We start from the raw sequence: 14,680 nt of genomic DNA, 5'->3' as shown, positions 1-14,680 counted from the left end.
GTACTTACCACATTGATTGATTTGTGGATGTTGAACCAACCTTGCAGCCCAGGAATAAATCCCACTTAGTCATGGTGAATAATCCTTTTAATGTACTGTTGGATCATATTGGTCATGGTGAATAATTTTTTTAATATACGGTTGGATCATATTGGCTAGTATTTTGGTGAGAATTTTCCCATTTATGTTCATCAAGGATATTGGTCTAAAATTCTCTTTTTTGATGGGGATTTTGTCTGGTTTTGGGATCAAGGTAATGCTGGACTCATAAAGTGAGTTTGGAAGTTTTCCTTCCATTTCTATTTTTTGGAACAGTTTCAGGAGAACAGGTAGTAATTCTTTTTTAATTAACAATAATCGCACCTCAGATAAACCTCATTGGCTACGATACTGACACTGTGCAAAGCTAGTAATTATTTTTTAAATGTTTGGTACAATTTCCCTGGGAAGCCATCTGGCCCTGGGCTCTTGTTTGTTGGAAGATTTTTGATGACTGCTTCAATCTCCTTACTGGTTATGGGTCTGTTCAGGTTTTCTATATCTTCCTGGTTCAGGTTTATATGTCTCTAGGAATGCATTCATTTCTTCTGGATTGTCTTAATTTGCTGGCATATAGTTGTTCATAATATGTTCTTATAATTGTTTGTGTTTCTTTAGCGTTGGTTGTGATCTCTCCTCTTTCATTCATGATTTTATTTATTTGGGCCCTTTATCTTTTCCTTTTGATAAGTCTGGCCAGGGGTTTACCTATCTTATTAATTCTTTCTAAGAACAAACTCCTAGTTTCATCGATCTGTTCTACTGTTCTTTTGGTTTCTATTTCATTGATTTCCACTCTAATTTATGATTTCTCTTCTCCTGCTGGGTTTAGGCTTTGTTTGCTGTTCTTTCCCCAGCCCTTTTAGGTGTAGGGTTAGGTTGTGTATTTGAGACCTTTTTTGTTTCTTGAGAAAGGCTTGTATCTCTGTATATTTTCCTTTTGGGACTGCCTTTGCTGTGTCCCATATATTTTGAACAGTTGTGTTTTCATTATCATTTGTTTCCATGAATTTTTCCAATTTTTTAATTTTCTGGTTGATCCATTCATTCTTTAGTAGGATGTTCTTTAGACTCCATGTATTTGAGTTCTCTCCAACTTTCGTGTTGTGATTGAGTTCTAGCTTCAGAGCATTGTGGTCTGAAAATATGCAGGGAATGATCCTAATCTTTTGGTAGTGGGTGAGACCTGATATGTGACCCAGGATGTGATCTCTTCTGGCGAATGTTCCCTGTGCACCAGAGAAGAATGTGTATTCTGTTGCTTTGGGATGGAGTGTTCTGAATAGAACTGTGATGTACATCTGGTCCAGCATGTCATTTAAGACCTTTATTTCCTTGTTGATCTTTTGCTTGCATGATCTGTCCATTTCAGTGAGGAGGGTGTTAAAGTCCCCTACTATTACTGTATTATTGTCGATGTGTTTCTTTGATTTTGTTATTAATTGGTTTATATAGTTGTCTGTTCCCACGTTAGGGGCATAGATATTTAAAATGGTTAGATCTTCCTGTTGGACAGACCCTTTGAGTATAATATAGTGTCCTTCCTCATCTCTAATTATAGTCTTTGGCTTAAAATCTAATTTATCTGATATAAAGTTTGCCACCCCAGCTTTCTTTTGATGTCCATTAACATGGTAAATTTTTTCCACCCTGTCACCTTAAATCTGGAGGTGTGTTTGGGTCTAAGATGAGTTTCTCATAGACAGCATATTGATGTTTTTTGTTTGTTTGTTTGTGGTTTTTTTTTAATCCATTCTGATACTCTGTGTCTTTTGATTGGGGCATTTAGCCCATTTACATTCAGGGTAACTATTGAAAGGTAGGAATTTAGTGCCATTGTATTGCCTTATGGTGACTGTTATTGTATATTGTCTCTGTTCCTTTCTGGTCTACTACATTCAGGCTCTCTCTTTGCTTAGAGGACCCCTTTCAATATTTCCTGTAAGGCTGATTTGGTATTTGCAAATTTTTTTAGTTTTTGTTTGTCCTGGAAGTTTTTTTTTTAACTCTCCTATTTTCAATGATAGCCTAGGTGAATATAGTATTCTGCATGTTTCTCATTTCGTGCTCTGAATATATCATGCCAGTTCTTTCTGGCTTGCCAGGTCTCTGTGGATAAGTCTGCAGCCAATATAGTATTTTTTACCATTATATGTTACAGACTTCTTTTCCTAGGCTGCTTTCAGGATTTTCTCTTTGTCACTAAGACTTGTAAGTTTTACTATTAGATGATGGGGTGTGGACCTATTGTTATTGATTTTGAGAGGGATTCTCTGTGCCTCCTGGATTTTGATGCTTGTTTCCTTTGCCGTATTAGGGAAATTCTCTACAACAATTCACTCCAATATACTTTCTGCCCCCCTGTCTCTCTCTTCTTCTTCTGGAATCCCAATTATTCTAATATTGTTTCATCTTATGGCATCACTTATCTCTCAAATTCTCCCCTCATGGTCCAGTAGGAGTTTGTCTCTCTTTTGCTCAGCTTCTTTATTCTTGATCATTTGGTCTTCTATATCACTAATTCTTTCTTCTACCTCACTTATCCTAGCAGTAAGAGCCTCCATTTTTTATTGCACCTCATTAATAGCTTTTTTGATTTTAGCTTGGTTGGATTTTAGTTCTTTATTTCTCCAGAAAGTGTTTCTCTAATATCTTCCATGCTTTCTTGAGCCCAGGTAGCACCTTGAGAATTGTCATTCTGAACTCTAGATCTGACATATTACCACTGTCCATATTGATTAAATCCCTAGCCTTCAGTACTGCCTCTTGTTCTTTTTTTTGGGGTGAGATTTTCTGCCTTCTCATTTTATCCAGATAAGAATAGATGAAGGAGAGAATAAAATACTAAAAGGATGGCAAAGATCCCAGAAAAATGTATACTAACCAAATAAGAAGAAACCCCAAATCAGGGGGAGAATGAAGGGCATAAAAAGAAATTTTTTAAAAATTTAATTAAATTTTAAAAAATAATTTTTTTAAAATAAAATGTTTAATTAAAATAAAAATTTTAATTAAAAATAATATATATTATAATATATATACACATATATATGTATATATACATACATATACATATATAAATTTGACTGGTGAATAGAATAGAGCCACCCACTTGATTTTGCGCATATTTTGGTCTCTTAGAAGAAACCACCTCCCAAAATTTTAAAGAAAGAAAAATATATATACACACACACACACAAAGAAGGGTAAACATGATGAAGGGATGGAATATGACTGTCAGGATAAACATTTTTTAAAAATTCTAAAAAAAGAGTTGATAAGTTGGTTGGAAAAGGAAAGGATAAGTTGGTTGGAAAGGAATAAAAAAAAAGTGGAGAGAATTTTCTCGGGTTAGAGACTAGAACAAAGCCCTGTGCTAGATTTAGGGTATATTTTGAACTATTAGAAGAAATTGTATTCCAAAACTTTTTTAGAAGAAGAAACCTTATATGTAAACAAAAAATCAAGTAAGATACAATGAAGAAAAAAATATGACTGTAATAATGAAGATTTAAAAAAAATTTTTTTAGAAAGGTATTAAGATAAACTAGTTAGCATTAAAATAGGAAAGAGGAAAAGTTTAAAAAAATTAGAGTAAGAAAAAATAAAATTAAAAAAATTTAATTAACTTTGCAAGACTAAAGAATCATCGGGAGAAAGCCATGAATCCCATGCTTTGCTTTCCCCTCCTCTGGAATTCTGCTGTTCTCCTTGATCAGTGAGCTTGGTCTTGGCTGGATGTTCTTGCTGATCTTCTGGGGGAGGGGCCTGTTACAGTGATTCTCAAATGTGTCCCTGAGGTGGAATTGCACCGCCCTTGCCAGGGGCTGGGCTAAGTAATCTGCTCGAATTCACTCTCAGGAACTTTTGTTTCCTGTACACTTTCTGCACAGCTCTGGAGGACTGGAAAGAAAATGGTAGCCTCCCAATCTCCTGCCTGGAGGAGCCAAGAGCTCAGAGCTGCATTCCTCAGTGTGCCCTTGGAGAAAAGCAGTCAATCACTCCCATCTCCCTGGTCTCTGGCCACACTCTGAGCTCACCTGGCCTATGACTGAGCATTTCTTTCTCTGGCACACAGACGTGTTTGGAGTCTCCAAACCCAGCAGATTTTTGCTGTATTGCTTTTTGGTGGAAGAAGGTAGATCTCCCCAGATCTGCCACTTGTGGGGTCCCTGCTCAAAGAGCAGTTGCCCAACTGTGTTGCAGATCACAGTTTAAGGTAACACCAAGCTGGGAGCTCACTCCTTGGCTCACTCCTTGGCTTCCTTGCTCTGATACCTGTGAACTCTGCTACATTCAGATACCCATGATCCTTCTGTGACCCCACGGGACCTAAGACCACACTGTCTCCGTGAGGGCCCCACCCCCACTTAGCCTCTGGAGTGATGTCCCTCAGTTGAGCAGACTTCTAAAAGTCGAATTTTGTGCTCTGTTACTCCTCCACTTGCCAGGAGTGGGTCCCTCCCCTGTAGTCTATCTTCCTGTGGCTTTCAGATTCACTTCTCCACACATCTTACCTTTCAGAAAGTGGTAGATTTTCTGTTTCTAGAATTGCTGCTCTTCTTCTCTTCCATCTCCTGTTGGCTTTGTACATGTTTGGAATGGTTGGATAACTATCTAGCTGTACTCCTGATGACATGATGTCATCTCAGTCTGCCACTCCTCTGCCATCTTGACTCCTCCTGAAAGGGAGAGAATCTTAAGTAGGTTCTGTGTCCAGTGTGAAGCCTGACATGGGGGCTTGATCTCACAACCCTGACATCATGACCTAAGATGAAACCAAGAGTCAGATGCTTAACTGACTGAGCCACCCAGGTGCCCCTATTTTTGGAATAATTTAAGAATAATAGCAATTACCTCTTCTTTAAATGTTTGATAACATTAACTTACAAGCCATCTGTCTTCTGGACTTTTGTTTGTGGGGAATTTTTGATTACTGATTCAATTTCATTGTTAATATTCATTCTGTTCAAATTTTCTATTTTTTCTTGATTTAGGTTTGGAAGGTTATATGTTTCTAGGAATTTATCTATTTTTATTAGGTTGTCCAATTTGTTGGCATGTAATTTTTTTGTATATTTTCTTATGATATTTTGTATTCTATGGCTTCAGTTATTTCTCCCTTATCAGTTCTTATTTTATTTATTTGAATCCCTTCTTTTTCTTTTTCCCATGAGTCTGGCTAAAGTTTTATCAATTTTTAAAAAATCTTTTAAAAGAATCAGCTCTTTATTTCAAGGACCTGTTCTATTTTATTTTTAGTTTCTATTTTTTTTCAGCTGTAATCATAATGATTTCCTTCTTTCTACCAGCTTTGGACTTTGGTCGTTCTTTAGGTTAAAGTTGGGTTGTTTATTTGAGATTTTTTTTACTTTCTTGAGGAAGCCTGTATTGTTATAATCTTCCTTCATAAACAGCTTATGCTGCATCCCAAAGATATGGTACCACTGTGTTTTCATTTTTATTTGTCTCCATGTAGGTTTTAATTTCTTCTTTGAGATCTTGGTTGACCCGCTCATTTTTTTAATGCTACTTAACCCTTGCATATTAATGTTCTTTTTTAGATTTTTTTCTTGTGATTGCTAGTTTCAAACTGTTGTGGTCAAATAAGATGCACAATATAATTCAATGCTTTTGAATTTATTGAGTCTTGTTTTGTGGCCTAACGTGATCTCTTCAGAAGAATGTTCCATGTACACTTGAAAAGAATGTATATTCCGCTGTTTTTGAATGGGATGTTCTGAATATAATTGTCATATTCATGGGATACCATGTGTCATTCAAAACCATTGTTTCTTGTTGATTTTTCAGTTGGATGAGCTATCCATTGATGTAAGTGGGGTGTTATCCCTTGGCTGATTTTTAACCTGGAGTTAAGTCCCACTAATTGCAAAAATCCACAACATTAAGACTTGCTGTTTTTAAGAACCAAATGTTATGGGACTTGGCTTCACTGTAGGTACCTAGTATGTGGGATGCCTAGTGTAGGGTCCATTCCTCTCTATTCTCTGTGCTTGTGGTGTCCTTCTCATTTGTGGTTAGTCTCTCTGGGAATTTGGATCCTGACTGAGTCTCTGTCCTTCTACTATTTTTTGTATGACAGCCTCTCTATGATAATATATGGAGAGTATATTTTTCCCATTTTCAGGTCATTTTGGGGGTTAGCTGCACTGATGTGGATGTTATCTAGGTATACCTATGGGAAGAAGTGAGCTTAGAAACCTCCTACTGCACTATCTTAAAAATTCTTTTTTTGTGTGCACTCTTAAGTATCCTTAAGTGTGCTTATTATTTTTATATTCATGTTTTCCTGTGCCTCCTTTACTATTGAACATTTTGTCCTGACTGATACACTTCTTTTTCTGGTTGCTGGGTCCTACATGATGTGTCATTATTTTTCCTTGCCAGCTCACTGGGAAATACACTACTGGTACAATGCACAGCTATTTCTATCTATAATCCAGCCATGGAAAAGCAGATAGCCTGTAAGTCTCCTAATCAAGATACCCGGAGGAAGACTGCCTACCTTCTGCTGTCTTTATACTCTGCATGCTCCAGGCCAAAGATCACTCATTCCATCACTTAAGCTCCTCCTCCATCTTTTCAGGGCCAGGGAGTCTTCACATGCCTGCTCAGTGTTGTTGTTGACCTTTCCATCTGGGATTCATAAGAACCTGATTATGATCCTCTACCTAGGGCTTTCTGGTGCTGGTTTCCAGGTTTTAGACCTATTGTAACAGTTAGCCTCACACCATTTCTTACATTTAGGTGGCCCACTGGATCCAAAACTTCATTTGGTCGCCCGTTAGTGCCATTTGACTCAAATGGGACCAAATGATTGAAACTGGTGCTGGAAAAGAAGAACGCTACATTCAGGTCATTATCTTCCTGGAATTCTAGGGCTGCGGATTATTTTTCTTTATACTTTCAAATAATTATTTGTCATATGCCTTATTTATTTCTCATTAAATTCAATGTATATCAAGTGTTGATTATATTTTTTTAATGGTATCATCTCCATTAAAAAGTTTATCTTCATTTGCTATATTCTGGAGCATGTCTTCACTTGGTTCCTTTAAAAAGGTTAATATATTTTCAGATACTCTGCATACCAGAGAATGTCATATTGGTGACTTTCCATACAAATAATACCTTGATTCATTTTTTGGATTATTTATGAGATTTCTTCAGATATAACTCTTTTGTTCTGGCCTAGATTGATCCAGAGGAGAAAAATGTCTTTCTGACTTTTTATTTTTTACTCCTTTAATATAGTACCCCTTTCAAATGATATGTTTGAAAATCATTTTTACTTGTAGCCAATTATTTTTTAAAACCTGAAACATGATGATGCCTATTTCTAAGTTACAATTTTACTTAAGTGTGGAATTTTTTTAAGTTACATATTTTATTAGTGATGCCAACATCCATTCATCCTGTATTCTTAGGATAATGCTATCATTTTTAGGATAGAGTTCTTGCTTTATTCTTCCTGAAGGTCATCTTTCTGCAAGTTTATAATATATATAGTTATTTCTTCAGTGATAAGTTATGGTTGTCACTTTCACCTCCTATCTTACTGATTCAACATTTAGTCATGAGCTTGGTTTTGTATGGTTTCAGGCAAAATTAACATGTTCAAAATGCCTACTGTATACTAGGAATAGGTTCAATATTAATAGTATTTTCCACTGGAGAACTTTAGCATGTTGCGTTATACAACTGTATGACACCATTTACTTTATAGTCCTCAGATTGTACAGTGGGGTTTTTCTGATTAGTCTAGAAGATACCATTAGCCTTCCTTTACATATGGAGAAACATAGAGAGGTTGAGTGATTTTTCTCATGATCATATGGTGAATAAATAGCCAAGACAGTTTTAATATCAGATGTTTGGACTCCAATTTTCATACTCTTTTTGTTCTATCATACAACAGCTCCCCGTATAACCAGCTTTTGGCTGCTTCCAACAATGCTTTTATTTGGTCTATTATAGATTTCATTTTGTTTTTTACTTTATCCTGGACTGTTCTTGTTTAATAGATGTCCTGTCCTTTTTTATCTCTTTGAGAATAGATTTTATCCCTTTTCTAAAATCTTCTTGCTGCAAATCTATTTTGGGGTTATGTTTATCTCTGAGCTCCCACAGTTTTGCTCTACTTTAGTGTTACAAAAGTTTTTCAATGACACAGATTATTTTTTTCTTATACTAACACAGTCTTGAATTTAATCTGTGGAACTTTGTGTTTCTGCTGAAAATGATCTTTGTGTGTGTGTGTTTAAACATATATATGTGCATATGTGCACATATGTGCATATGTGCACATACATGGAGATGTACCTACCATTTTTGCTTATTTGCTTGCTTATATACTTTTGAGAAATACATACCTGCATAACATGACAAATCCACAAACTTACATAAATATTCCAACGTTTTTAAAAGGATGATTGCGCTTTGAAGAAACAATATTATTTTTGTTGACTTTGCCTTAAATTCCCTTAAATTCTATATAAGGTAGGACCACTTCCCCACATCACAATTAGTATCTTAGGATTTTTACAAGTTCTTTCAATCATTATTATAATTCTACATTCTAAGACTCCCCTTCAAATAACAATGGTTAACTAATTTTGGAAACTAGATTATCCTCAGTAGATGCTCTTAAGTTATCGTGAATAAAAAAAACTGATCAGTACCTGCAAAATATAAACTTACATGACATCTCTTTACTTCCTGCTTGTCTGATAATACTGAGGAATATTCTAGTTGTTCATTTGAACTACTTTGTTTTGAAGTGTTTGGCTTGGAGCAAAAAAGAAACTAAATTAATCAGGGTTGCTTATTCCTGTCCAGTGACTTATATGAAATGAAATTGATAGCCTGGTCTTATGTTATACAGATGGTTCTTGCTACGCAAGTAAACTCTACATGTGGAGATTCACTTTAACTAAATATGTGAGGAGAGAAAAACATTTATCTATCATTCTCAAACATGGTTGGTTTGCAAGCTGGCTTTGGCCCCACCTTACTTCTGTTGTCAAATTATTCAGACTAAAAATAATTCAGGATGATAAAAAAGGACATCTTTGTTGTTCCCACTTATAACCTGTTAGGTTTACTTCAGAAATTAAATTAATGGAGGGGTTAAATCTTAGGGATGCATACATTTTCAAGAAAGTAATCCAAAGGTTATCAAACCTTTTCTAATTATGTTTGTATCTCCAAACAACATTCTAATAATTCATTTAAATAAGTTTTTAACCAAGATCAAATTTTGGTACTTAGATTTCTCTGTTCTTCCTTCCAGAGATTGTATAAGCAATGAAATACAGGCTTAGTGAGCCTACTAAATTACATTACCTAAATACCTAAATAAGTTACATTACCTAAATACATTACCCAAATACTAAATACATGAAGCAGATCACCCAGAAATGTCAACTAGTTGGGCAGGCACGACAGGGATCTTAAGTAGATCTATTAAAAGATGTGGTAAAAAGTAAAGGAAAGGGAGCAAAAGAGGTATGAAGAGGTATGGGAGATAAAGAGTGACAAACCTCAGAATGGAGACAAAGTGATTGATAATGTGTTCATTAATAACAGTGTCTATGAAAGGCTGCTGCTATCTCAGCCTTGGGTGAACTTGTCTTGTGAGTTACTGCATTACACCAAAGCAAATAAATCCTATAGAAATTGATGTACATGGTATCAAAGAGACAGAGTATCAAGAAGTTATTAAGAAACTTCTGGTATTTAAGTACACTGACGAGGGTAGCTTAGAAGGGATGGGAAGACTATATAAAACTGAGGAATTCCTATACATGGAAATAATGAAGATCTTTTATAGGATGTTTGACCTTATAATTTGTAAGGAGCCAAAAATCACCTGCACAGCAGTGAGTTTGCCTATGCAAAATTTCAGTATGCGCAATTTCACTAAATTATGCCCTTTTTTGGCTAGAGTTCATTACATTTTTTGAGATAAATTGAAAAAGACAAATGGAACTTGTGAGTAGAAAATGGAAGCAAAGCAAATGGTGGTGGGGGTGGGGAGGTGACATTCCTAACATAGTCCTGGCAAGGAGAAGGAAACTGAAGGTCCTAGAACGGATTTCAGATTTAGCAGCATTGGTAGGATGTTATCATGGAGAGAGCTAAGCTATTATATATCTATGTGGTTTTGAGAGGACTCTTGAGAAATAACTTTTAAAATATCCCAAATATCTAAAATGTCACCCCATTATTCACTATTTGTCTATTGCTCTGAGATACCATACCTTTGACAATTGGGACTGGCCCTCTCCCCTACTGATGATATCAATAAATGAATAAAAATCAGTGCAAGTAGTAGAATATCCACAGGCCCTTTCAGCCTTTGACCACTTTTGCTTTCCTTTTAAATTGCCTTTTCTAGTTTCTGAGCTCAGTAGGATGTGACCAACCATTTCCAATTTCAGCAACACCCTTAACCCTTTGTACCAGAGTTTTAATCTGAAATCCCCCCTCTTTTTGGCTAATAAGCACGTTACTCTGCATTTCTGTATCTTAGACAATAAGTTGGAGTATAAGAGAAGCAAGTTCATAACTGAGACATCAAATCAGAAAGTACTGCAAATTTGGATGTAGGAACAGATACAGAAAAAACCTCTTTGAATGCATTTTTTATCTCAAATTTGAATTTCTACCTATCTTAGATCCAATCCAAAATAAAAGAGATGCATAAAAACATAAGTTGTAGCGTTTTCTCTGTCTCTCAGGACCATGGGATGATATTTTTGGAATAAACCATTGTTCTTGTTCCTCCCAAATTCCCATTTTCAGTCCTGGTCTATGACAAGCTAGAAAGAAGAGCTCCACTGCTTTGGAAAAAAGCATTAATTCTTTCTGCCTTGAGTCCTCAGGATTTCTCTTGGATCACTCCCCTTATCTGGATTCTCTCCAGGGGGATTTCCTCCAAACATTTACTGTCTAAAATTAATATAGGGAACCTTAACTTTTTCTTATAGCTAAAGACTTAATAGTTACTATAGAATTAGAAAGTCCTAGATAATTTTGCCCCTCTCTAACTCTTTTGCTTTATCTCTAACCATGATAAGCCGCACTTGCCTTCTTTCCTTTCCTCAAAAATGTCCTTCCATCATGGTCATTGTACTAGCTGTCCATTTTTGCTTGGAATGCTCTATCTCCAGTTCTTCACTTATCTATGTCCTTTGTATCATGTCAGATTCAAAGAGGCCTTCCCTGACCACCTTATTGAAAGTATCATCCCCTCACCCAGAAGTTGCTTTTCATACCACTATATTGATTTATTTTCTTTAGATCACTTATCAAAATTAGAGAAACATTGATTATATATATATTTTAAAATCTCTGACTACTAATTATAAGCTTCATGAAAGCTGGTCCCTCATCTATGCTGTTTATGACTGTATCTCTGGCACATGGTGCAGTGCCCAGCACACAGAAGTACTCAGCAAATATTTTTGAATAAATACATAAATAAGTAAACAAATATACATATAGGTGTGTGTATGTATATATACACACATGTGTATATATATATGTATATATACACATATTAGAATATAAAAAAATTTAAAAAACCCTTTTTTCTGGCAAAAGCTAGAAAAGCAAAGTATACTGATTAAAAATGGGCACTGGAAGGGCACCTGGGTGGCTCAGTGGGTTAAGCCTCTGCTTTTGGCTCAGGTCATGGTCTCAGGGTCCTTGGATCGAGCCCTGCATCAGGCTCTCTGCTTGGCAAGGAGCCTGCTTCCCCCTCTCTCTCTGCCTGCCTCTTTGCCTGCTTATGATCTCTGTCAAATAAATAAATAAAATCTTTAAAAAAATTTTTAAAAAATGGGCACTGGAGCAGAGCAACTGGAATTGAATGCCAGTTTCTATACAATTATAGGTAAAATGCGATCAGAGAGATTTGTTGTGAGGATTAAATAACCTAAATAAATTAATATGTGTAAAATGCTTAGAAGAATGCTTGGCATTTAATAAGTATTAGTCCTTATTATAGGCTTCTTCTTGATGTCAGTGTCTTGATATGGTACAGTTTCTAAGCTCTCAGAAATAGCACAAAATTATATAAAATATTATTTGACTGGTCAATTGTTATAGCTATAAGAACTTAAACTGAACCTATCCTGAGTCTTTATTTTGGAGTTATGGTTTGAGGTTTTCTCTTTCTTATATTCATGTCTTCCTGTAAGACACTGGACCCAGGACTACCTTTAATTACCTATAATTAATGTATTGGCTCTATCTTTTCTGAGTTGAAGGCTCATTTCTTGTTGTAGCTTTCTAATGCGTTATAGATTTTGCTTGAGGCGTAGCAAAATGGACATTTGTCACAGGACAAATCCAAGGAAGTCCACTGCCACAAGGAGAGGATTTTCAGGCTCTTCCCAGGTCCCAGTGATGATGATGCTGTCATCTAAATTAAATAGTACTCCCAGGAAACTCATGATCATGGTCTCGATTTCCATCAACAGCTGGAAGGAGCAGGGTGGTCTAAGATTCCTTGGAGCATTTTTTCACATTCCACACAGGGAGATGAAATCTTTTTTCTTGGCTCCTCTACTTAGGCATTTACAAATGCCCACTTGTCAAGTATGTCCCCTAACATTCTAGAAGTCTAAGAGACATTGTAGAATGTTAACCCAGAGATCAATGATGTACATATATCTGGATTTTAGCTAATTTTTTTCCTCAATTATAAAATAAAAGTCTTTGTACATATCAATTTTTTAAATTTCCTTTCAGCATAACAGAATTAATTGTTTATGCACCACACCCAGTGCTCCATATCAATTTTTAAAAGAACCAACAGATTCTGAAATGTGTGTGTATGTCTATAAGTCTATACTGTGGCAGCTAGCTAAAAATGCTTTTGTTTCTTAACATCTCACTGAAAGAATATAAAGACTAAGATCCAACAATAGATGGTAGATTGGATAGCAGTTGTATCAATTGCCAATTTGTGTAAAGGGTCTGTTTTGCCTTTTCAGTCATTATAAATATTTATAGGACTTTGTTGAATTCACTTACCTCAGTCTTTTGAACTCTAATTAAACTCCTTTTTCTTCTAATTTAGAAGTTTTTAGGAAGTTCTTCAGGGACTAGGATTATACTTTTCCTGGACAAACACAGGACACCACCATGAGGATAATGACCACAAAGGCCAAGAATTATGTGTGCTCATCAAGATGTGGGGCCGCATGAGGTAAGACTGGGAGGTAGGGTAGAGGAAAGAGGATTAAACAAGTCAGAAAATGAATAGAGAAACACAGATAATTAATGATCTACAAGTGGAATTAGTTATCAATATTTAAAACCTCTTAAATTTCAAAAAGTAGGATCAAATTTTGATCTAGTCAAGGTGTTAAACATATTATAATTAGACTGGGAAATTATAGGAAACCAAATATGTGAATTACAAGTGAAACTTTGGCATAAATGTGCACAGAATTTATTATATCTACAGAACTGACAACATGAATGGTATTGTTTTTTAGTGACACACAAATATATTTTCTGCCCTGAATACAAAAGACTATAGCTCAATAAATACAAAAGTACATGTTACTGTACTTGCAATTTGTATATACTACATATCTAAAATGTCAGCCTACAATTTGACTCAATTTTCTTTCTAAAATTCACAATTATGCAAACAGTAAGTACATTTAATTCTATATAATTATAGCACAAAAAATACTTCCAGAAAAATATAAAATTTATTTTTATTATATAGGACACATTTATTACTTCGTATTTAAAATATAAGATCACAATTCCTTAACAAAAATATCAGGTTCCAATTTTAAAAGTTATTCTGTGGTATGGAAGTAAAAGTTCCCCATTTAATGAGCTGTATGACATCCATGTTTTAATATCCTTCTTAAAACTTCAAGAAGCTACTCTTCTATAATATAAAACAAAGTATTGTTTTGATATATTCTGAACAAAAGAGTGGATAGAGATTAAAAGTTGAATGTTACATTGTTTTCTCTATTCCTAGGTTATACTATTTGCCAGGTAACTGATATTGACAGCAATTTTCAGAAAACTACATTTTCTTTATATCTTTTTTCATCATAAGGATTTTATATGCTTTTCTGAGTTGTTAACATTTCCCTTTTTTGATTAAGGGTTTATTTTCTATTAGGTATTTAGCATATATACACATATCCACCCTTTCCTCTAGAATAATTAGAATCAGTTGCTAGCTGAAAGCTGTAGCTGGGGTTTGGACTGGTGACTTAGGACACATTTTATAGTTTTCTAATAACTCAACTGCAAATTAAACTGTGTATTTTCTCTATGCTTGGACTTCCTATACTTGGCCTATAAAGAGAGGATTCATTAATTTTCTTCTTTAAACATAGGATCTGTTTTTTTTTTTTTTCTTTTTTCCTCTGAGGGACAATTCTTTTTATGTGTGTAGTTGGCTAGAGAAAAGTTAAATGTGGGTCCGTTTAATGTAATGCGGTCCGTTTTTATTTTAGTTGCTAAACTGGTTGCATCCAAAGTGGTGAGCCTCTGTAAAATAATCAGAAATGTTCTAAACCTATAACCTATAAACCTAAATGTCTTATTGGAGAAGTGGAAATTCATGTTGAAT

General features: G+C 35.1%; 1 non-coding gene across 1 annotated transcript; it reads right to left on the bottom strand.

Annotated features, from left to right (window-relative positions):
- Positions 1 to 264: 264 nt before the first annotated feature.
- On the bottom strand, positions 265 to 408 carry LOC131834885 (U4 spliceosomal RNA). The gene has a single exon (XR_009354985.1). It is a non-coding gene; the product is annotated as a U4 spliceosomal RNA (small nuclear RNA).
- Positions 409 to 14,680: the final 14,272 nt, after the last annotated feature.

Source organism: Mustela lutreola, chromosome 6 (assembly GCF_030435805.1).
Source record: "Mustela lutreola isolate mMusLut2 chromosome 6, mMusLut2.pri, whole genome shotgun sequence".
In the NCBI taxonomy this organism is placed as follows: domain Eukaryota; kingdom Metazoa; phylum Chordata; class Mammalia; order Carnivora; family Mustelidae; genus Mustela; species Mustela lutreola.
The sequence above is the reverse complement of the archived record's forward strand: the minus strand, read 5'-3'. Positions and strand labels throughout refer to the sequence as shown.